The following is a 22,980-nucleotide window of genomic DNA, read 5'->3' on the forward strand; positions in this document are numbered from 1 at the left end:
TATCACTCTACACCCCTCCCGAACCCATGTGATCTCCTGGGAGAGGCGAAAAACCAGATAAAAAGCCCAATGGCCAATTTGGGAGAAAAAAATCTGGGAAATTCCTCTCCGACCCATCTAGGCGATCGAAACTCGTCCAGGAGATCACTGTCCCTATATTTTCTACAGTACTTACCTTCTGTAAAAGGTGATCTCCACCCCAGCCAGGAACAGGAATAGAACCATCTCCTGAAATCTAACACATAATTAGAACACAAGAAGTAGGAGCAGAACCAGGCTACACGGCCCCTGGGCCCGCTCCGTTACCCACAGGGCCATGACCGTTCCGAACATAGACTCATATCCAATTTCCTGCCCGCTTCCCGTAACCCCTAATTCCCTTTACTTCCAAGAAACTGTCTATTTCTGTTATAAATTTATTTAATGATGTAGCTTCCACAGCTTTCTGGGGCAGCAAATTCCACAGACCTACTACCCTCTGAGTGAAGAAGTTTCTCCTCATCTCAGTTTTGAAAGAGCAGCCCCTTATTCTAAGATTATGCCCCCTAGTTCTAGTTTCACCCATCATTGGGAACATCCTCACCGCATCCACCCGATCAAGCCCCTAAACAATCTTATATGTTTCAGTAAGATCACCTCTCATTCTTCTGAACTCCAATGAGTAGAGTCCCAATCTACTCAACCTCTCCTCATATGTCCACCCCCTCATCCCCGGGATTAACCGAGTGAACCTTCTTTGTACTGACTCGAGAGCAAGTATGTCTTTTCTTAAGTATGGACACCAAAACTGTATGCAGTATTCCAGGTGCGGTCTCACCAATACCTTGTACAACTGCAACAATACCTCCCTGTTTTTATATTCTATCCCCCTAGCAATAAAAGCCAACATTCCATTGGCCTTCTTGATCACTTGCTGCACCTGCATACTAACTTTTTGAGTTTCGTGCACCAGGACCCCCAGATCTCTTTGTACTACAGTACTTTCCAGTTTCTTGCCATTAAGATAATAACTTGCTCTATGATTTTTCCTGCCAAAGTGCATAATTGTATTCCATCTGCCAAATCTCTGCCCACTTACTTAGCCTGTCTATGTCCCTTTGTAGGTTTTTTATGTCCTCCTCACTCACTACTTTCCTTCCCATCTTTGTATCATCTGCAAACTTTGATATGTTACACTTGGTCCCCTCCTCCAAATCGTTAATATAGATTGTAAAGAGTTGGGGACCCAGCACTGACCCCTGTGGAACACCACTAGTTACTGATTGCCAGTCTGAGAACGAACCATTTATCCCAACTCTCTGCTTTCTGTTAGATAGCCAATCCTCCACCCATGCCAGAATATTACCCCCAATCCCATGATTTTTTATCTTGAGCAATAATCTTTTGTGTGGCACCTTGTCAAATGCCTTTTGGAAGTCTAAATACACTATGTCCACTGGTTCCCCTTTATCCACCCTGTATGTTACTTCCTCAAAGAATTCAAGCAAATTTGTCAAACATGACTTCCCCTTCATAAAACCATGCTGACTTTGTCCTATTAAATTATGTTTATCCAAATGTCCCGTTACTGTCTCCTTAATAATGGACTCTAAAATTTTACCAACCACAGATGTTAGGCTAACTGGTCTATAGTTTCCAGCCTTCTGCCTACTACCCTTTTTAAATAAGGGTGTTACATTAGCAGTTTTCCAATCTGCCGGGACCTTTGCTGAGTCCAGGGAGTTTTGGAAAATTATTACCAATGCATCCACAATCCCTACCGTCACTTCCCTCAAGACCCTAGGATGTAAGCCATCAGGTCCAGGGGATTTATCCGCCTTGAGTCCCATTATTTTACCAGGTACCACTTCCTTAGTGATTTTAATCGTATTTATCTCCTCCCCCGCTAGAGCCCCCTGTTTGTCCAGTGTTTTCCCTTGTCCTCCCTTCCCACTGTCCAGGGCCTCACCACTCCTTCCAGTTGAAACAGCGATTTACTTGTACTTCTTTCAATTTAGTATACTGTATTCGCTGCTCACGATGCAGTCTCCTCTACATTAGGCAGACCAAACGCAGATTGGGCGACCGCTTTGTAGAACACCTCCGTTCAGTCCGTAAGGGTAACCCCGAGCTTCCAGTCGCCTGTCACTTTAATTCTCTTTCACTCCCACTCTGATCTCTCTGTCCTCGACCTCTTACACTGTTCTGATGAAGTTCAACGTAAGCTTGAGGAACTTATTACACTTTACAGCCTTCTGGATTCAACATTGAGTTCAACAATTTCAGACCATAGCCCCTGCCTCCATTTTTCAGGTTGTTTATGATTTTGCCATCCCCATTTGCAACATTCTAGCTCTCCTGCCTCCTACCCTAGCACAGAATGTTCTTTCCTCCCCTCCCATCCCCCTTTCCCTGCCTCTGCACCTGCTTAAAAGCTGTTACATCTCTAGCCTTTTCTGATGACAGGTCCCAGGCCTGAAACGTTAACTCTGTTTCTCTCTCCACTGATGCTGCCTGGCCTGCTGAGTGCTTCCAGCATTTTCTGTTGTTATTTCAATTTCCAGCATCCACAGTATTTTGCTATTGTATTAGTTAAACAAGATTTGCCTTTAACAAGCTGGCTTTCCTTAATTAATCCACACTTGGCCAAGTGACTGTTAACTTTGTCCCTGATTATCGTTTCCAAAAGCTTCCACACTGCCAAGGTTAAACTGACTGGCCTGTAGTTGCTGGGTTTATCCTTACACCCTTTTTTGAACAGGGGTGTAAAATTTGTAATTCTCCAGTCCTCTGGCACCACCCCCGTATCTAAGGAGGATTGGAAGATTATGGCGAGTACCTCTGCGATTTCCTCCTTAACCTCCCTCAGCATCCTAGGATGCATTCCATCCGGTCCTGATGACTTATCAACTTTAATTTCAGACAGCCTTTCTAGTCCCTCCTCTTTATCAATTTTTATCTCATCCAGTAACTCTACTACCTCCTCTTTCACTATGACTTTGGCAGCATCTTCTTCATTGGTGAAGACAGATGCAAAGTACTCATTTAGTACCTCAGCCACGCCTTCTGCCTCTATGCGTAGGTCTCCTTTTTGGTCGCTAATCAGCCCCACCCCTCCTCTTACTACCCGTTTATTATTTATATGCCTGTAGAAGACTTTTAAATTCCCTTTTATGTTAGCTGCCAATCTATTCTCATACTCTCTCTTTGTCCCTCTTATTTTCTTTTTCACTTCCCCTCTGAACTTTCTATATTCAGCCTGGTTCTCACTTGTATTCTCAACCTGACATCTGTCATACATGCCCTTTTTCTGCTTCATCTTACTCTCTATCTCTTTCATCATCCAGGGAGCTCTGGTTTTAGTTGCCCTACCTTTCCCCCTCATGGGAATGTACCTTGACTGTAACCAAACCAACTCCTCTTTAAAGGCAGCCCATTGTTCGATTACAGTTTTGCCTACCAATCTTTGATTCCAATTTACCTGGGCCAGATCCGTTTGCAACCCACTGAAATTTGCCTTCTTCCAATTAAGTATTTTTATTCTAGATTGTTCCCTGTCCTTTGTATTAACACAAATATTACTTTAACTTTAGTTTTAGTCTCATCTCTTTATTTGCATTTTATGTTCCGATTTCATAAGAAATGTAATTCTATTTTTAATTTAGTTGACAAAAATACTATTCCCTTGAATAAGGATGGAGTTATTATGTCACTTGTCTGTTGCTGTGAAGCAGAAATGATAAAACGGTGGAGTCAGATCCCGATTTGATTCTGGAACGCAATCACCCCGCTTAGTTTCGATACGACGAGGAATATAACAAGAGTGGTTTTCGGCTTGGGGCTGCTTTCTGCGCTTTTAGAATATTTAACATTTGTAAGGGCTGGGAGGAGAGCTCCGCTCTAATGAATGAGCGGTGCTTTCTCATATTAGTTTAATCCTGCATTTGATACCATGAGCAGCGTGCAGTATGAGTACAGCATTACTAACTAAAAACTCTTCAGTCCAGCTATTGGTCTCAGACTGGTAGTACATTAATAACGGCAGCCTTAGTCAACTAAAACAATACCACTACAGGTCTTCTTAGAGTAGCATTGGTATGGAGCTAGGGAGAATGCCCCTGTCCAGACTCCACCCCTCGTGGCAATAAAAGGATCTGCATGATGTTTAAAAGTAGCTAAATGGGTGAAAATAATTAAAACAAACTTAATTTTACTTTTAAAAAACACAAAACTGAAAATAATGCTGACTTTCCATGCTGATAGTTGGTTTACTGCTGTTGTACAATTGTGAAAGTTCATTTCAATTTTAAATATATATATATTTGGAAATCTCTATTGTATGGAAAAGAAAAATATGGAATAAGCTTCACCACTTCTACAATTGTACTTCGACGGCAACATAATCAGAAGCAACAAAGGGGGTTCGGCTGAAGAGGGGGGTGAAAACGATCAGCCATAGTGATGAATCCAGCTGTGACATGTCTCAAATAACAAACTTTATATCCCTCCTTCACCAACAGGGTCTCACAGGTCTAGGTGGACATCGGCCAAATACAAACTGTAGTAAAAGACAATAAGCAGTGTGATTGCGGTTTGCAGAGGCTAGCTTGTGCCGGAATTGTTGGCAGAGACTTGCTGTGGCTGGGTTTGACACGCTGTTGTAAGCGGGAGGAGACTGCTCGCTAGTGCTGGCCTGGCCTGGGCTGTGGCGGCCATACTGCGAGGAGGCGCCTGTGGGCACTGACTTGTTGCAGACAGAGAGCTGCAGCAGGCGCACGAATAGCTTCACATTTCCTCCACACTTTTCCGGTAAGTCCTACGTCGCCATCCGCTTGTATTTTTGTAGAAATGCATTTCCAGAGACGCGCGCTGCAAGATGCAACGAGATGTTTCAATCGGCGGCGCTTCTTTTGGGCTCTTTTTTTAAATGCATCTTTTTATTAAATGTGTGTGTTTGTCTGCAGCCGATTTGAAGTACTTTTCCCCGAGTTCCGGCTCTAACCTCACTCTTTTCCAAGCAAAGCCCGCAGACTAATTCTGTGTAATGTAGAGGTTGCTGAAACCACACTTGTCTACTTTTCTTTTCCGTTTGTTCGCGCGCAAAAGATCAAACATTTAAAAAGAAAGTTAAATGGTTGATGGGCTGGGCTGTGTTGTGTGGTCGATCACGCCACATTTTTGTGTATCGTTGGGAGATCATTTTGAATTGCACGGTCAGTGGACTTTTGGGTAAACAATTGGTCAAACATTTACTTGTCCCTCTGTCGTGGCTCCAGTGTTTAGTTTCTTGGTCTGGCACACAAGACAGAAGTGAGTGTAAAAAGCTTTTCTCAACTGAGTAAAATAAGGTTACATTGTGGCACTGTTTCTCGTCCACCGTCCTCTCATTGAAACCTTTTTAAAATAGGGAGAGGAAGGAGAAAGAGTTGGATTCTGTGGAGTTGAAGAATTAATTATATTAATCTGCTTTAAAAATGTGTTAATCTGTGATTGTGGAAATAATTGCCTTTAAATTGAAACACTTGTATGGAAGAAATTTAACATCTTTGCATAGGAATTTACTGTCCACAAGATCACAATTTTCACCTTCAGGGGCAAGGGAGGAGAACAATTTTTTTTGTGATTTTAGTTTGAGTTTGTGTTGCTGTTCCTATAAGATGAGTCAAGTCAGACAAAGGGCAGTGCAGGTCATGAATTTGTAGATTACAGTACAAACAAAATCTGGTAATGTTTTAGTTTGCCCAGTGGTGTAGCATGTTAGCAATCTAACATTTGTGAGCTGAGGCTAGGTGCTTTCCTCTAAATGTAAATCAATCCATATTGTTCTTGCCATGACTGCTAATAGGCAGCTTGAATACCACACCAACAAAGGCCTAGGAACAGGTCACTTGCCTGCTTTCTCACTCAGAGTGTTTGTAATGGTTTGGGGTGGGAAGGGGATTTAGAGGAAAGGATAAAAATGTTAACAAAATGAGACTGGGGATGTGACCTACTTTAAAAGCCCTGTTTGGTCTCGCCCTGTTTGGTACGTAAGTGACAAAAGTAGGTAAGTATCAGCAGTGTACAAATGGTGGCTCTGGGTCCAAATCCAGAGTGTCACTGTTTTCTCGCCACTGCATTCTAAAGGTATGAACAGGATCTGAAGGTTACAAACCTTTGATAAACTTGATTTCTCATTTTTTGCATTTACAGTACTTTACAGCTTTAAATGCTCGAAAATGTGATGAACCATTCCTAAGCATATAAATCTATTGTTTGGTTGGGTATTACATTGTCTTTCAGCATCTTTACAGATTTATTTGGATGTTGTAATTGCCAAAAGGGTTTTTAAGCCTTGTGAACCCACCAAAATGTAAGTGTGGTTTAGATCAGTTTCATTTGATCTCAAATAATGTAATCCTGTCAATTCCCACTGTAAAGTGGAAGATTTACTTAAACTTGCTAAATTATGTAAAACATATAATTAAGTATAAGCTCCTTTAATATTTTGCAATGTTAAACCTTAAGATGCATTGTTTGCTACTGTTACCTTGCATAGGCTAGATTAACTTTGAAATCAGCCATGCACGTATACTTTCTATACATACTTTAGCATTGAACTATTTCATAGCTATCCATCGATAAATATTTAGCAATTTTTAGTGGGAAATAATAAATAAATAGTCATAAATGGAAGGCAAAGCAGTGCCATGCCAACAGATTGTGCCTTTGGGGTGGTGGGACATCCATTCCCTAGACAAGTGAGTCTTTGCCTTGCAGGGGAGATGTTGGCTGGAGACTGAATGTTTTTTCACAGGCAATGAAAATAACTGACTACTCTTGGCCACTTAAGAACTGTAGAGCAAGTGACTGCTTTGGGCTGGAGGTATAGCAAGAGAAGATGGGCAGGATTACATTTAAAAAAGGAAAACATTTTGAATCAGTTGGAGCTGTGGGTTGACAAGTCCCCGGGTCCTGATGGACTTCATCCTAGTGAGATACGTTGGTTTTAATTTTCCAAAATTCCCTAGATTCGGGGAAGGTTCCATTAGATTGGAAAATAGCGAATGTAACTCCTTTAATTAAAAAGGAGGGAGACAGAAAGCAGGAAACTACAGGCCAGTTAGCTTAACATCTGTTACAGGGAAGATGTTAGAAGCTATTATTAAAGACGTTATAGCAGGGCACTTGGAAAAGTTCAAGGTAATCAGGCAGAGTCAACATGGTTTTGTGAAAGGGAAAACATAACCAATTTATTGGAGATCTTTGAGGAAGTAACATCTGATGTGGATAAAGGGGAACCGGTGGATGTACTGTACTTAGATTTCCAGAAGGCATTTGATAAGGTGCCACATCAAAGGTTATTGCAGAAAATAAAAGCTCATGGTGTAGGGGGTAACATTGGCATGGATAGAAGATTGGCTAGCTAACAGGAAACAGAGAGTAGGCATAAATTGGTCACTTTCTGGTTGGCAAGATGTAACGAGTGGTGTGCTACAGGGATCAGTGCTGGGGCCTCAACTTTTTACAAATTATATAAATGACTTGGATGAAGGGACCAAAGGTATGGTTGCTAAATTTACTGATGACACAAAAAGATAGGTAGGAAAGAACTGTAAATTGTGAAGAGGACATAAGGAGGCTACAAAGGGATATAGATAGGTTAAGTGAATGGGCAAAGATCTGGCAAATGGAGTATAATGTGGGAAAATGTGAAATTATCCATTTTGGCAGGAAGAATAAAAAAGAAGCATTATCTAAATGGTGAGAAATTGCAGAGCTCTGAGATGCAGAGGGATCTGGGTGTCCTAGTGTTTCACAGAATCACAGAAACCCCACAGTGCAGATAGAGGCCATTTCGGCCCATCGAGCCTGCACCGACACATATCCCACCCGATCCCCATAACCCCACGTATTTAATCCCCCCTAACACTAAGGGTCAATTTATCATAGCCAATCAACCTAACCCGCACATCTTTGGACTGTGGGAGGAAACCGGAGCACCCGGAGGAAACCCACGCAAACACGGGGAGAATGTGCAAACTCCACACAGACAGTCGCCCGAGGCCAGATTTGAACCCGGGTCCCTGGCGCTGTGAGGCAACAGTGCTAACCACTATGCCACCATGCGTTTGAATCGCAAAAGGTTAGTATGCAGGTACAGCAAATAATTAGAAAAGCTAATAGAATGTTATCGTTTATTGTGAGGGGAATTGAATACAAAAGTAGGGAGGTTATGCTTCAGTTATACAGGGCATTGGTGAGACCACATCTGGAGTACTGTGTACAGTTTTGGTCTCCTTATTTAAGGAAGGATATAAATGTGTTGGAAGCAGTTCAGAGAAGGTTTACTAGACTAATACCTGGAATGGGTGGGTTGTCTTAGGAAAGGTCGGACAGGCTAGGCTTGTATCCGCTGGAGTTTAGAAGAGTAAGAGGTGACTTGATTGAAACATAAGATCCTGAGGGGTCTTGACAGGGTGGATGTGGAGAGGATGTTTCCTCTTGTGGGAGAATCTAGAACTAGGGGTCACTGTTTAAAAATAAAGGGTCACCCATTTAAGACAGATGAGGAGAATTTTTTTCTCAGAGGGTCGTGATTCTTTGGAAGCCTCTTCCTCAGAGGGCGGTGGCAGCAGAGTCTTTGAATATTTTTAAGGCAGAGGTAGATAGATTCTTGGTGAGCAAGGGGGTGAAAGGTTATCGTGGGTAGACGGGAATGTGGAGTAATCAGATCAGCCACGATCTTATTGAATGGCGTAGCAGGCTCGAGGGGCTGAGTGGCCTACTCCTGCTCCTAATTTGTATGTTCGTATGTAACTCATAGCCTTTATATGTGCAATATTTAATTAAAATGTGATTAATTGCCTGAAAACCCATTGGGAATAATCTCATCAGGTTTGCATTGTTGCCCGTATTTGTGCATAATATTTTGCGTATTTTACTTCAAATACTCAGACTGTACTACATGATATCTTGAATCGTGCTTTGTTTATCAACTGTGAAGACAGTCATTTTTGAAAACACATTAGACTTTCGGGCAAAAATAAAATCTAGAAGATCAATGTATAAACTTCAGCTTATCCAAAACTCTGCTGTCCAAAACCACACCAAATCTTGGTCGCCCATCACCCCATAAATTAAAAATTCTTATCCATATTTAAATTTATCCATGGTTGAACCCCTTCTTGTTTCTGAATCCACCTCCAGTCCTGTAGTGTTCCCCCCCCCCCCACTCCCCAATGTTCTCTGTAAGCTGCGCTTTGTTCTGTGCAGCCTGTTTCTTTTACTGCCCCTTTTAAATTGCTGCACATGTGCAGTACTTACAATGGAAAAGCCGGTGAGCGGGACCTTTCCCAGTACTGTGCGGCCGCGCAGCTTCGAGGGAACATTGTCCCCAACCCTCTTCTGGCTCTGGCCTTGTGTTTCCTCCTCCCCATTTACCTTGGGTTGTGCTTTCAGCTGCCTTGATCCCACTTTTTGGAATTCCCTCCCTAAACCCCTCTCTCTCCACCTTCCTCTCCTCCTTGAAGACCCTCCTTAGAACTGCCTCTTTGACCAAGCTATTGGTCACCCCATCTAATCTCTCCTTCCTTGGCGTAGCATCTATTTTCCTTATACCTCTGCAAAGCACCTTGGGACATTTTTCTGCATTACAGCTGCTATATAAATGCAAGTTGTGGTGGTTGTTGTAGTTGTAGTAGTGGTAGTAGTATAGGTTGCACCTGCTACTTTTATATTGGGAAGCTATCTGGAAGAATGTCAGTTGTTCAATTAACATTTGGATTAAAAGCCGGTATGCTGTATGCACTGGATTTCATCATACTTGACATAGGTGATCATATTGCTGTATGTCTCTGGTCACTGAATTTTGGAAGTGGCAGCAGTTCTCTTTAGTACAGTTCATGGCTGGTAGTCCAAAAATAAGATCCCATGTCTGCTGAGTTTATACCCAATGTAGCTCTGAAAGCTCAGAATCCAGTTCCTTAGGTCCAGGTCAACATGTTGCATCACTCCACCTTATGTGTCCCAGTGTCTTAGAAATGAACAGAATCAAGAGCAACCTCCTATGGCACTTGGCCTTGCAATTACAAAGCACGGATGTGCTAAGTTGTTTGTGAAGTGAATTGTTGGAGAGAGACAGTTGTACTGGTAAACTGGAATGTAGGAGGTACACGTGGTACTTTTTCAGTCGGGAGCTGAATCCCTTCTGGATTGTAGTATAAATAGATGTGTTAATAGATGAAACTTCTACAGTACACTTTTGTTTACTTGTGGTTGAAATTTGACACACTGGGCCATCTTAGAACTTTATTTTGAGCAGAATCTGCTCCAACATCATGAGTAGTTGAACAGCATTTTAAATACTTGACATTATAAAGAGGAATAAGGTACTAATTCAGTATTTTATATAATCTCAGCCATGACGGCAATAGTTGCACTCTAGTTGGTTTCAAAACCCTGGACTAGGGAGAGAAAAATCAGCCAGGTTACCTGATGTTGTTTGCTATCCCGTGACCTCAGCTGGAAAGTACAGTATGCGTGTACAGGGTCAGGCTTGTTATGATGCCCACCAAGATCAAATAGTCCACTGATGATGCCTCAGATTACATACAAAGGATGACCACTTGGGTGAGGTATTGAAGGGTGTCCAATACCAGCATATTTCAGCTCCTCCTTTGAAAAAGGGAGACAATTCTACGGGCAGAAAATAAATTAATTTTACAAACATTTTTAGAAATCACCTTTTTTGAAAAAAGCTTTTCATGGTAGAGAATTGTTTTTGAGTGTCAGTATCTGTAGATATACCTAAAGGCTGTGTGACATGAAAGGTAAACTGAGTGCTGCTTATCTATTTTCTGCCACAACCGTAGTTCTTTAAATTGAGAAGCCAAGGCTAAGGCCATAGAGCAGGACGCCAACACATTTGAAAAGAAAAGCGATGATGTAATTCAGGAAGTACTGATTATTAAAACCCAAGTTTGGAATTACCTAATCAGGTTGATCAGGGATACAGGATAGCCAAATGATTGGAGTTTTGAAGTCATTCGGGATAGCAAAGGATTTTGGATTAGTGATGTCCTGATCAGTAGAATGGTTAAAAAGCATAATGCTGCAGCATCGCAGTACCAAAAATAACTTGTAAAATGTCAGAGGACTTGGAAATATTTTGTTACTGTCTGGTCCTGGACAATATCCTTAGGATTTAGGTTGGATGCCTCCCACTCTGTCAGGATTTTCTCTTCCCCAGGTGGGGAAGTACCTGCACTTCTCTTAGCAGACTCTTGGCCATCTCTTTATGAGCAGCATTGATAGATCCTTGGGAGCAGACTATTCACCTTTAGTGGAGTTTAGTGCATGGCTCAAGGGGCAAAAGAAAGGAAACTGAGATTTCACATGCTGAAATAAAATTAATAATTCTGTGGATGTGTATTTTTCAAAAGACCTCATATTGACTATGTTAAACATACGGCATTTATCTTGTCTTTCTTCAATACTTCAGTAACATCAACTCTGAGCTTTCTCTTGGGTGTAGACTTATGCAATTAGCTTATGCAATCTCTCATAACTCGAGTGCCTAATTCTAGCCATCACTTTAGTTGTCCTCTGCTGCATTCTCTCCAATGCCTGAATGTCGTTCTCATAATGTGACAAGAATTGTGCATGGCACTTCAGGTATGGTTGGACCAGTGTTCTGTACAAACTCAGAATCTTATTGAGATTTGTGCCGTACAGCCCAAGATTCTGTTTGCGCTCTTAACTACTGCCACATAATGTGGTTTCGGCAATCTGTCCACCAGTAACCCCAGATCCCTCTCCTGTATCGTTTCTTCTAGAATAATTTAATTTAGTTTATATTGCCACTATTTATTATCCTTTCCTAATCTTATAATGTTGCACTTGTCCACATTAAATTGCACCTACCACTCAACAGCCCAGCTGCTCAATCTAGCCAGGTCCTTTTGTATTTGATCAGCCTGTTCCCTTGTCTGCAAATCTGATAGTTTTGCTTCTGTATCCACTTCCAAGTCATTTATATACATTGTAAACGGCAACATCATTAATTCCTGATGCGTCCCATTAGTTATCTCCTTCCATGCTGATACAACTCCAAGTACAACCACCCTTTGCCTCTTCTGGTCAACCAATTTGCAATCCATTTCAGAAGCATTTCACTAATGCTGCCATCCATGTGAAGCAATCTCCTATGTGGCACTGTTTCAACATTCAAGTTCAAATTAGTTACCATTTTGAAATGCCTGGGATAATTAAGCATGGCCAGCATGGATTTGTTCAAGCTAACTTATATTTGACAAATTTAGTGGAGGTGGTGCTTCCCTGGGGTTAATACTCGGTCTACTTTTGTTCTCTGTGTCTATATAGATGATTTGAGCTTGGGCATAGGGAGCACAATACAGTATTGAGATTTACTGACAATACAAAAGTAGGGGGTTTGGCAAACAGTAGTGCAGACTATGAAAGACTTGAGGAAAATATAAGTTAGCAAAATGAGTAGACAGATGGCAGATGCAATTTAATGCAGAGAAGTGTAAGGTAAAGCATTTTGGGAGAATGGAAGTATACACACAGTGGAAAGACACACTGATGGGTTTGGATGAACAGAGACCTAGGGGCTCAAGTACATAGAAACATAGAAGATAGGAGCAGGAGTAGGCCATTTGGCCCCTCGAGCCTGTTCCGCCATTTAATGAGATCATGGCTGATCATCCAAATTCAGTACCCTGTCCCTGCTTTCTCTCCATATCCCTTGATCCCTTTAGCCTTAGATATATTTCTTAACGCCTTCTTGAATATATTTAATGAATTGGCCTCAATTGCCTTCTGTGGTAGAGAATTCCACAGGTTCACCACTCTCTGGGTGAAGAAATTCCTCCTCATCTCAGTCCTAAATGGCTTACCCCTTATCCTTAGACTGTGACCCCTGGTTCTGGACTCCCCTGCCATCGGGAACATCCTTCCTGCATCTAGTCTGTCTAGTCCTGTTAGAATTTTATAAGTTTCAATGAGATCCCCTCTCATTCTTCTAAACTCTAGCGAATATAAGCCTAATCAACCCAATCTCTTCATATGTCATTCCTGCCATCCCAGATATCAGTCTGGTGAATCTTCACTGCACTCCCTCCATGGCAAGAGCATCCTTCCTCAGATAAATCGATCAAAACTGCACACAATACTTGAGGTGTGGTCTCAAGGCCCTGTACAACTGCAGCAAGACATCCTTGCTCCTGTACTCGAATCCTCTTGCTATGAAGGCAAACATACCATTTGCCTTCTTAACCGCCTGCTGCACCTGCATGCTTACCTTCAGCGACTGGTGCACAAGGACACCCAGGTCTCGTTGCACTTCCCCTTTTCCCAATCTATTGCCATTCAGATAATAATCTGTCTTCCTGTTTTTGCCACCAAAGTGGATAACCTCGCATTTATCCACATTATACTGCATCTGCCATGCATCTGCCCAATTGCCCAACCTGTCCAAATCATACTGGAGTTTCTCTGCATCCTCCTCACAGCACACACGCCCACCCAGCTTTGTGTCGTCTGCAAACTTGGAGATATTACATCCAATTCCCTCGTCTAGATCATTAATGGCCCAGTAATTCCGTTCCAAACGCGTGAGTACGGTCAGGGTACTCGCGCGTCTGGCCGGAGGAAATGCCGGTTTTTAGCATGCACAGCGCATGCGGAGAAAACCGGCATTTCCTGTCCTCTGAACGAAGGGGTTCAGAGGCACAGCGCGTGCGACTGCACAGGCAGCGCGTGCGCAGTGAACTTCGTCGATTTCATTCATGGATTCAGTGAGGTTAAGTCCTTACAACTTACACATGAAAAAAGCATGTGTAAAGTTGCTCCAGAGGCTGCGGAGGAAGATATATTTTATCGTGGAGCTTCTGAAAGGCAATATTTTTGTTTGGGAAAGGAAGGAAAGTTATTTTAAGAAATGATGAGGTAAGTTTTAAAGTTTAATTTTTTTTTTTAAACGGGTTTTCAGTACTGTAGGTAGAAGGAGCAATTGTGGCTGTGTGAATTGAATTTGCTGTGTTTATTAAATGTGAAAATGACTGTTCTAAAATGAGTAATGTAACATTTCCAACATTTTTAAGAAAGAAACTTTTCATCAGTAGTATATTCTTTTAAGTAATTATGTATGTATGTCCGTATATATTCCTTTACGTATATGTATAATATTCCTTTGTGTATGAATGTATATTTAATTATGATTTTCCAATAAGTTACTTTCTCTGAAAGTCATAATTAAATACATACGTTCATACACATAAGTAAAGGAATATATACATACATATACGCAAAGGAATATATACAGACATACATACATACATAATTACTTAAAAGAATATATTACTGATGAAAAGTTTCTTTCTTAAAAATGTTGGAGTCATTTTCACATTTAATAAACACAGCAAATTCAATTCACATAGCCACAATTGCTCCTTCTACCTACAGTACTGAAAACCCGTTTTAAAAAACAAAAATAAACTTTAAAACTTACCTCAGCATTTCTTAAAATAACTTTCCTCCCTTTTCCCAAACAAAAATATTGCCTTTCTGAAGCTCCACGATAAAATATATCTTCCTCCGCAGCCTCTGGAGCAACTGTACTCATGCTTTTTTCATGTGTAAGTTGTAAGGACTTAACCTCACTGAAAGCATGAATGAAACCGGCGAATTTTACTGCGCACGCGCTGCCTGTGCAGTCGCACGCGTTCTGCCTCTGAACCCCTTCGTTCAGAGGACAGGAAATGCCGGTTTTCCCTGCATGCGCTGTGCATGCTGAAAACCGGCATTTCCTCCGGCCAGACGCGTGAGTACCCCGACCGTACTCACGCGTTTGGAACGGAATTACTGGGCCAACATTTTACATGTCAATAAAATGAAAAATTTAACAATTGCGCGATTTGCCCCCTCGCATCTGCGACTGAGGGTCCAAGGAGGTGCATTGCGCAAGAGGTCATTGTCGTACGTATCCTCACACTGTTCCCTTTCGGGAACTGTATGAAGTGGTGGAAGGATTTCTGGCCACGTTAACGCTCCTTCCGTGACCATAACCATCTTCATACCAGCCATTAGGGTGGTTAGTCCTATGGCGTGAGGGTTTTACGGGCTCCCACAACCCATCTGAGGGGGGGGGGGCCACCCACACTCGCGGACGCAAGTATCCCGCTGGATGTCCACCCAGAATTTATAGTTGGAGCTCCGACTCCACTTGCTGGGACTGTCTGGAGCGGGGTTCGAAACCCTACTCCTTCTGGCCCAGCGGCGGGGATGCTTACCGCTACGCAAAAGGCCCACTCCGCGCAAAAGGTGACACCCATACGTTTCCTGCGCCTTTTCCCTCCCCGTGACTGGACCCCTATGCTGCCACTTGAAAGACCAAGCTATCATCTGTCCTTTTTGCGGCGCCTTTGACTTCTCATTACCAATGATGAGCAGGCGCTGCGCCTCCACCTCGTTGAGGAGATTGCTGAGGTCATCATCAGTTCAATTGTGAGTTCTTTTAATGCCGTGAATTGTGCTCATTCCAGCCATTTCACGTTGCTAATCGGAGTGGGCCTTTGGCGTAGCGGTAGGATCCCCGCCGCTGGGCCAGACGGGGTAGGGTTTCAAACCCCGCTCCAGACAGTCCCGGCAAGTGGAGTCGGAGCTCCGGCTCTAAATTCTGGGTTGACATCCAGTGGGATATTTGCGTCCGTGGGTGTGGGTGGCCCCCCCTCCTCGTATAGCTTGTGGGAGCCCGTCAAACCCTCCCGCCATAGGACTAACCACCCTAATGGCTGGTTCAAAGATGGTCACGGAATGAGCGTTAATCATGGCCATAAATCCTTCCACCACTTCATACAGTTCCCCAAAGGGAACAGTGTGAAGACACGTATGACGACGACGTTGCTAAATAAATAAATGGAATGAAAAAAATTCTTTCAGGGCTTTTAAAAGTCTTTAAATTGCTTTAATTCTGTTTAAAACTACTTCAGATTCTTCAAAATAATGTAAACGTTTTTAAAAGTTTATAAAAGTTACCAAAAGCTTCATAAAAATACCAAAAACCTATTTAAAATGCTGCTCTGCATGTAAAAATGCTTTTCAGCTTGTGAGAAACATTGGGGGCGTGTCCTATTAAACTGAGACCTCAAGGGGCGTGTCTCACTTGCACTGCGCGCTACAGGCTTTGCGCTGGCTGCACTCCTGGGCAGCGTGACGTCAGACGCTGCCCGGGATTCTTCTCTTTCAAACAGGAATTCCAGGCGTCCCTGGAGGTGAACGGCAGGCGCGTCGGGTAAGTGCAGATCGGGGGCTTGCACGCACGGCAAGCCCCCGACCCGAATTTCTGCCCCAATATATATATTGTGAATAGCTGGGGTCCTAGCACCGATCCCTGCGGTACCCCACTAGTCAATGCCTGCCACTCGGGAAAAAATCTGTTTATTCCAACTCTTTGCTTCCTGTCTGCCAACCAGTTCTCTATCCAAGTCAGTACCTTACCCCCAATCCCACACACTTTAACTTTGCACGCTAATTTTTTATGCGGGACCTTATTGAAAGCCTTCCGAAAGTCCAAATACATCACATCCACTGGTTCTCCCTTATCTATTCTACCAGTTGCATCCTCAAAAAAATTCCAGTAGATTAGTTGAGCATGATTTAACTTTTGTAAATCCATGTTGACTTTGTCTGATCATGTCACTGTTTTCCAAGTGCTCTGCTACTACATCTTTTATAATGGACTCTAGCATTTTCTCCACTACCGATGTCAGGCTTATAATTCCCCATTTTCTCTCTACCACCTTTTTTAAATAGTAGGGTTACATTAGCTACCCTCCAATCCATGGGAACTGTTTCCATGAAATTCCTTGAAAGTGTGAGGGCAGGTAACTAAAGCCATAAGAAGATCAATAGAATTTGGGATTGTATAAATAGGGGTTTGGAGTACCGTGGTCAGACCACAGTTAGACTTATTGCATGCAGTTTTGGCTGCCTCATTGCAGAAAGAACATAGATTCACCAGGATTATACCAAGAATGAGAAACTGTAGTTATGAAGAGACTTGAAATACTGGGACTATTGCTACTGGAGTAGAGAAGGCTAAGAGGTTTAATGGAAGTTTAAAATGTTTTGATAAGTTTAACAGAGAAAGGCTATGTCCTGCCTGGTATGAGGAAATACAAATATGAAGAAAACCTTGAAAGATAGACTTTTTTCATTAGAACAACACAGATTACAGGTGTTTATAGTAGAAGTGTTTAAAGTTATGGAACAGGGTAGATAGAAGCATACTGTTTCCAGTAGTTGAGGGGTCAAGAACGAGTAGTCATACGAGATTAAATGTAAGAGATTTAGAAGAGGGTAGGAGAAAATTCTTCTCAGTGTTGTGAAGCTGTGGAATTCACTCCCAGGGTTAGTAGTTGAGGCAGAAACTATGTCAATGTTTTAGATTAGGTTGGATAGATGGTTGAAGAGATATGGGAACAGGGTGGGTAAATGTGATTAGAACTACTGGCTTGTATGGAGGCTAAATGCCGACATGGACGACTGCCTGAGTTAAATGGTCTGTTTCCATGTTAAAACTTCTATCTTTTTTATGATGAGAGGTTAGAATAAATGTCTTTATGCAGGGAGTTACAAGAGCGTGGAATGCTTTGCCATAGGGATAGTTGAGGAATAAACCATGGCATCTTTTGAGGGAAAAAATGGATAAGTATTTTATGCAGCGGAAGAGCTATGGGGAGAGAGCGAAGCAGTGGGATTAGTTTTGGATTGGTGTAGTAATGAGCGACATAGACACAATGGGCTAATTTGTCTCCTATGTTGTAAAAGCCTGTGGTTCTATGGGTGAGGACATGATTGGGCTTAGCTGTGATTCTGCTTCATGTTTGAATAGTCAGCAGACATTCTGTCAAGGGCTCACTTGAAGAATGGCCATTTGGGTCAGTTATGGGAGGGCCACCAGTGTATATGGAACTGTATTCCAGTATGTTTAGTAGAAGGAGGAGAAAATGGAGCAAAAATTGGAAAATGCAAAGAAGAATAGTTGAGTTATAATTGGAGTTATCTGCTATATTTTACTCCTTGCTACACGGTGTTATTTGTTCAGTGTTTACAGGTTGAGTCCAAAATGGGCCAATGGCGAAACATGTTTAGAAACAGAATTAATCAGACAAGGACAAAATCGATCAAAAAGAAAATGATTGTTTATTCAAACTTTGTTATAACAGCCTAATTGCAAACCTCTAATTTATAACAAATGGAATATATCTTTATGAAACTTAGAGGCAATGCTCCAACTTTGATTAAATTGAGCTCCTGATCAGAATTACCTTGCTAGGCACCAGAAGATTGTAATAACGAGGTACTGTACCCTGTGGATTGTTTTCTCAAATCTAACCCGAGAGCAGAGAAAACAAAGTACGTACTGCTGAGGCTTGAGAGGAAATTCAGATAGCGACCTGACCTAGTTGAAGAGTTGAGATGTATTAATACTTGGCAAGAGGCCGCATTTGAAAACTTGATAATGCAGTTTGTTTACAAGTTTCATGTATTTTTTCTGTTGTAATAAACACTGAATGAACCATACATTCCCTTGACAGAATGTCTGTTCGCTATACAAATCTGGCACTGTGGATGAGTGAGGAACTTAAAAGTTTGCTTATGTGTATTTATGTGCAAATTACTTAATCCAAGCAAGTGAAGGTTTTGCAGTTGAAAGGTGAGCTAATCATTTACCCACTTTTCAAATTGCAATTTATCTAGCAATCCAGTGTAATTCCAGGGCTCCTCAAGTGAACTTTATGAAATTTAGAATTTAATGAATGGAAGGCAAGGCAGATCGGGACTAAATTAAAAAAAAAAAAAAAATTGGCTACCTGCAATAATCCATTTGGTAAATGGGACATTGCACCACTTGAAACATACATATTCAAATCCTGTTGTTTGGAGTCAGTCAGGACCGATGTAGCTGTTTGTATAGAAAGGTATATAACTCAAATAGCTCTGCAAATACTGAATCTCCTATTCATTCAACTTTTGTGGGTCTTTTAACTTGCTTTTCTTCTGCAAATTTTCAGTAACTCTTCTGAACAGCACTTTATTCATACAGTACCAGGTTATAACAGTAGTATGCTGCTGCTGACATTTAATTGAGTTCTGACATGCATTCAGTCAAATGTATCTTTTTTCTTTTCAATCATCTTTACTTGAACATGGGAATTCACTTTTAGTCTAAGACAACATTTTGTAGCTAACTGTCTCTCCAATACAATCTGAATTGGACATGGGTCAATGAGCTGGCCATGGTGGTTGTAATATTTTGCACCATATAAATTACTGTGTATTAGAGTATTTTTTTTTCTAGTTATCTTGTTTTTGTAAGTTGCCAACAGGGCACTTTATTTATAAATACAAAATACTTGAAAAATAGAGTTCTTGCTATTTAAATAATTAACGTGTCTGTATTTTAAAGCAAATTGGGTATGCTTTGTGGCTTGAAATCTCTACTGAAGCGTAGTTTAGTTGTTAAAACTCTGTTTGTGAATTGGCCGAGTTTTCTGTAGAACTTTTAGTGACTAGTGTCTTCGTGGTATTCAGGAGAATTCCCACAATGCAAAGCGCATCTTGTGGGAACTTTGAGGAGACCCATTAAATGTTTATGAATAGAGGCCACATTCTGCTTAAGAATTTGTGCAGCTATATAGAGTCAGGTGATTTAAATTTTTGTTCCGAATGTTTCTTGTTCAGCAGCAAATCCTGCTCCTGGCCAGGATAGTGAAAAATGTCAAGCTTGACTACTGCATAGTGATTAAGAAGAATGTTGTCCTTGTTCTGTGCATGAAGGGGACCGTGGTGATGGTGCCTGGAAAACTTGTTTCACACGTCAAATCATTGGCACTAATAGTCCCTGGAAAACATTGAAGTACTGAATGGTGTCAAAATACAAATAACATTTTTAAGTGATTGATTTGTTTTATTTTATCTTCATTTCCTTTCCTAGTCTCACTGCACCAAGCACTTTCCTTAGCTGTGAAGATGTGGAGCTAGAGTCCTGCTCCTAGGCCTCGGTCAATGGTGTGTGCCAGGTGACAGGGCCTCTGATTTTCAGTCCTTTCCTCTTGGGAATCATGGGACCTTTGGTTCACTCCCACAGCAGCATGGTTGCGTTTGAGCCTTACTGTATGAGGAATTAGGATTGTGAACCTCCATTGCTGATTGTGTTGGTGCTCTACTATATTGTGATGTTATCCTTTGAGGATTGTAGAAATCTGATCTCAATCTTGATTTTTTTTTTCCATGTAATGTTGCAAAGCATAAATACTCTAATTTGCTTGAGCATCTGTGATTTATTTTAATGGAATGCTATTGAAGCATTAAAACACACTTTTGCACCTTAAAATTGGGATGAATTTTGTATTCATCAAAGAGGAGGATATTGAGAAATGAAGCATATGCCTACTTTTGGTATCCAGCATTACCAACAAACATAAGCTTGCTTAACACAAAATAGATGCAAGGTAAAACTCACTCCAGTCTGCCAACAATGTGCTTTATCCTTAAACCTCAAAAAGCACATTCTATGATACCACTGCAACATTTCCCACACAAGCCATCTTTGTGGTCTTTAAGAAATACTGCCAATTTGGGACCGTTTTGTGCTGTTGGCTTGCATCCAATAGAAACTGGGTTGAGGCCATCTAAGCTCACTTCACATACAGTTGATAGGGAGAGTAGCTTTGTATCCCACCATTCTCAGCTCAATGCAAGTCTAGATTTAGAATACATTTAAAAACATTTTTTGGATGGGGCTAACAGGGTGGGGCGGGGGCAGAAGAAGAAAATGGTGAGAAGTAAAACGGGAGAAATCTCATTCTAATATTGAATTGAGCATCCTGAGTTGGGTGCGATGGTATCCAAACATTTTTTTTATTACTCTGTTATCAGTGTGAAAAATGGCTCTACAATATTACAGCTGCTGGTTTGGCCAATAAAGTTGTCATTTTTCACGTCGTATTTAGGGGGAAGGAAGGTTTTATCTCATTTTTTTAATGCTTCTTGTGATATTTTCTTATCTATATGCCAGAGCATAACAGTTCTACTGATTCCTTAGTGACTTTATTCTTCCATCTAATCAGCAGAAAGGTAGTTGTTAAAGATGCAGAAGAGATATACACTGATGTGAAAGAATTATAGTGCTTAACAACAGACCCGTTACAGAAGATCATGTTCTAATGAAGTTGGTAGACTCCAAAGCTAAACAGGATAAACTACAGGAAGATTTGAATATACTTGGGAATCGGGCAGACAGTTGGCAGATGAAATTCAAAGTGCTACACATGGTAACAAAAAAAATCAAGGAAGGAACTATTACTTAAATGGAAAGCAAATAGTATGGATGGAAAATGAAAGCAATCTGGGGTCCTGATTGACAGTTAACTGAAACTATCGCAGCAATGCTTGGTGGTAGTGAGTAAAGCAAATCAGATGTTGGGATGTATTAAATGGTCAATATGGAGTTGCAATAGTGAGGTAATCCTGCCATTTTATAAATCATTGGTGTGACCGCACTTGGAATACAATGTACAGTTGTGGTCGCCACAGTATAGAAAGGATATTGTAACTAGCGAAAGGATATAGAAGAGAGCAACCAGAGTGATGGAGAGATTGGATTGTGAGGCATGATTATGTAAATTGGGCATGTTCTCCTTGGAAAAAGAAAGTTGTGAGGTGATATGATTCTGTTTTTAGGATTCTACAGGGACTAGATAATGTAGACCATGATGAGCTGTTTCACCTTGTCCAGAATAGTAGAATCAGAAGACTCAGCCGCCACTTGAAGGGGGGTAAATTTAAAACAAATCAGCGGAAACATTGGCCCGGAATTTGCGGTCAGTGGCAAAGCAAAGGCGAAGTAAGCTTCGCACAAAGATCTCATGATTTCTATGTTGAGAAATAATCGGCCGAGTACAGTGGGAATCCAATCGTGCGAGCTGCTGTGACACCAACAGGCTGTCTAAGCAGCCAATCAAAATGCAGAATTCTCACAGACCGCGAACAAGGAAGTGAGTAAGCTCTTACATTTTTAAAAGGTTAGAATTTTTAGAGAGAGCAAAACAAAGATTGGGGCTCTGACACGGGGGAAATAAAGATGAACAAACTTTAAAAAAAAACTTAAAATTAAAATTTAGAAACTTTTTTTTAATGGATAAATTTGCCAACGAACCGGAAGTGGACTGTGCATGCGCGCTGTCGGTTCGTCACGGGAGCGTCTTCAATTAAAAAAAATAAATAAATAAATTTAATGCCGAGAGGGAGCGGGCTGTGAGGAAAAATGCCGGGAGAGAGCGGGCTGTGATGAAAAATGCCGGGAGAGAGCGGGCTGTGAGGAAAAATGCCGGGAGGGAGCGGGCTGTGAGGAAAAATGCCGGGAGGGAGCGGGCTGTGAGGAAAAATGCCAGGAGGGCGCGGGCTGTGAGGAAAAATGCCGGGAGGGAGCGGGCTGTGAGGAAAAATGCCGGGAGGGAGCGGGCTGTGAGGATAAGTGCCGGGAGGGAGCGGGCTGTGAGGAAAAATGCCGGGAGGGAGCGGGCTGTGAGGAAAAATGCCGGGAGGGAGCGGGCTGTGAGGAAAAATGCCGGGAGTGATCCGGCTGTGAGGAAAAATGCTGGGAGTGATCAGGCTGTGAGGAAAAATGCCGGGAGGGAGCAGGCTGTGAGGAAAAATGCCGGGAGAGATTGGGCTGCTTCAAAAATGCCGGGAGAGATCGGGCTGCTTCAAAAATGCCGGGAGAGATCGGGCTGCTTCAAAAATGCTCTGTGGGGGCGGGGGGGGAAAGAAGCTTCTGGTTCCAGATTAATGCACAGTACGCTTCTGTGCAGCATCCGGTCGTTGGCAGGAGATTCTCTGTTTTAAAATGTTAGAGAGAGCAAAACAAAGATCGGGGCTTTCTCACGGGGGGAAAAGACAAACCTGAAATAAAGATGAACACACTTTAAAAAA

The 22,980-nt window shown here is 41.8% G+C and overlaps 1 protein-coding gene across 4 annotated transcripts in view; it reads left to right on the top strand.

Annotated features, from left to right (window-relative positions):
- Positions 1 to 4,446: 4,446 nt before the first annotated feature.
- sema4d (sema domain, immunoglobulin domain (Ig), transmembrane domain (TM) and short cytoplasmic domain, (semaphorin) 4D) overlaps positions 4,447 to 22,980 on the top strand; it is a 264,629-nt gene continuing 246,095 nt past the window's right edge. The window contains exon 1 of one of the 4 annotated variants that reach the window (XM_085984672.1): positions 4,447 to 4,788. The gene's annotated coding sequence lies outside the window, so the exon portion shown is untranslated. The remainder of the gene's footprint in view (positions 4,789 to 22,980) is intronic. The other 3 variants (XM_085984683.1, XM_085984688.1, XM_085984679.1) reach the window with 3 other exon arrangements.

This window comes from Somniosus microcephalus, chromosome 1 (genome assembly GCF_052327205.1).
Source record: "Somniosus microcephalus isolate GS21.2 chromosome 1, FLI_Smic_1.0, whole genome shotgun sequence".
Lineage (NCBI taxonomy): Eukaryota > Metazoa > Chordata > Chondrichthyes > Squaliformes > Somniosidae > Somniosus > Somniosus microcephalus.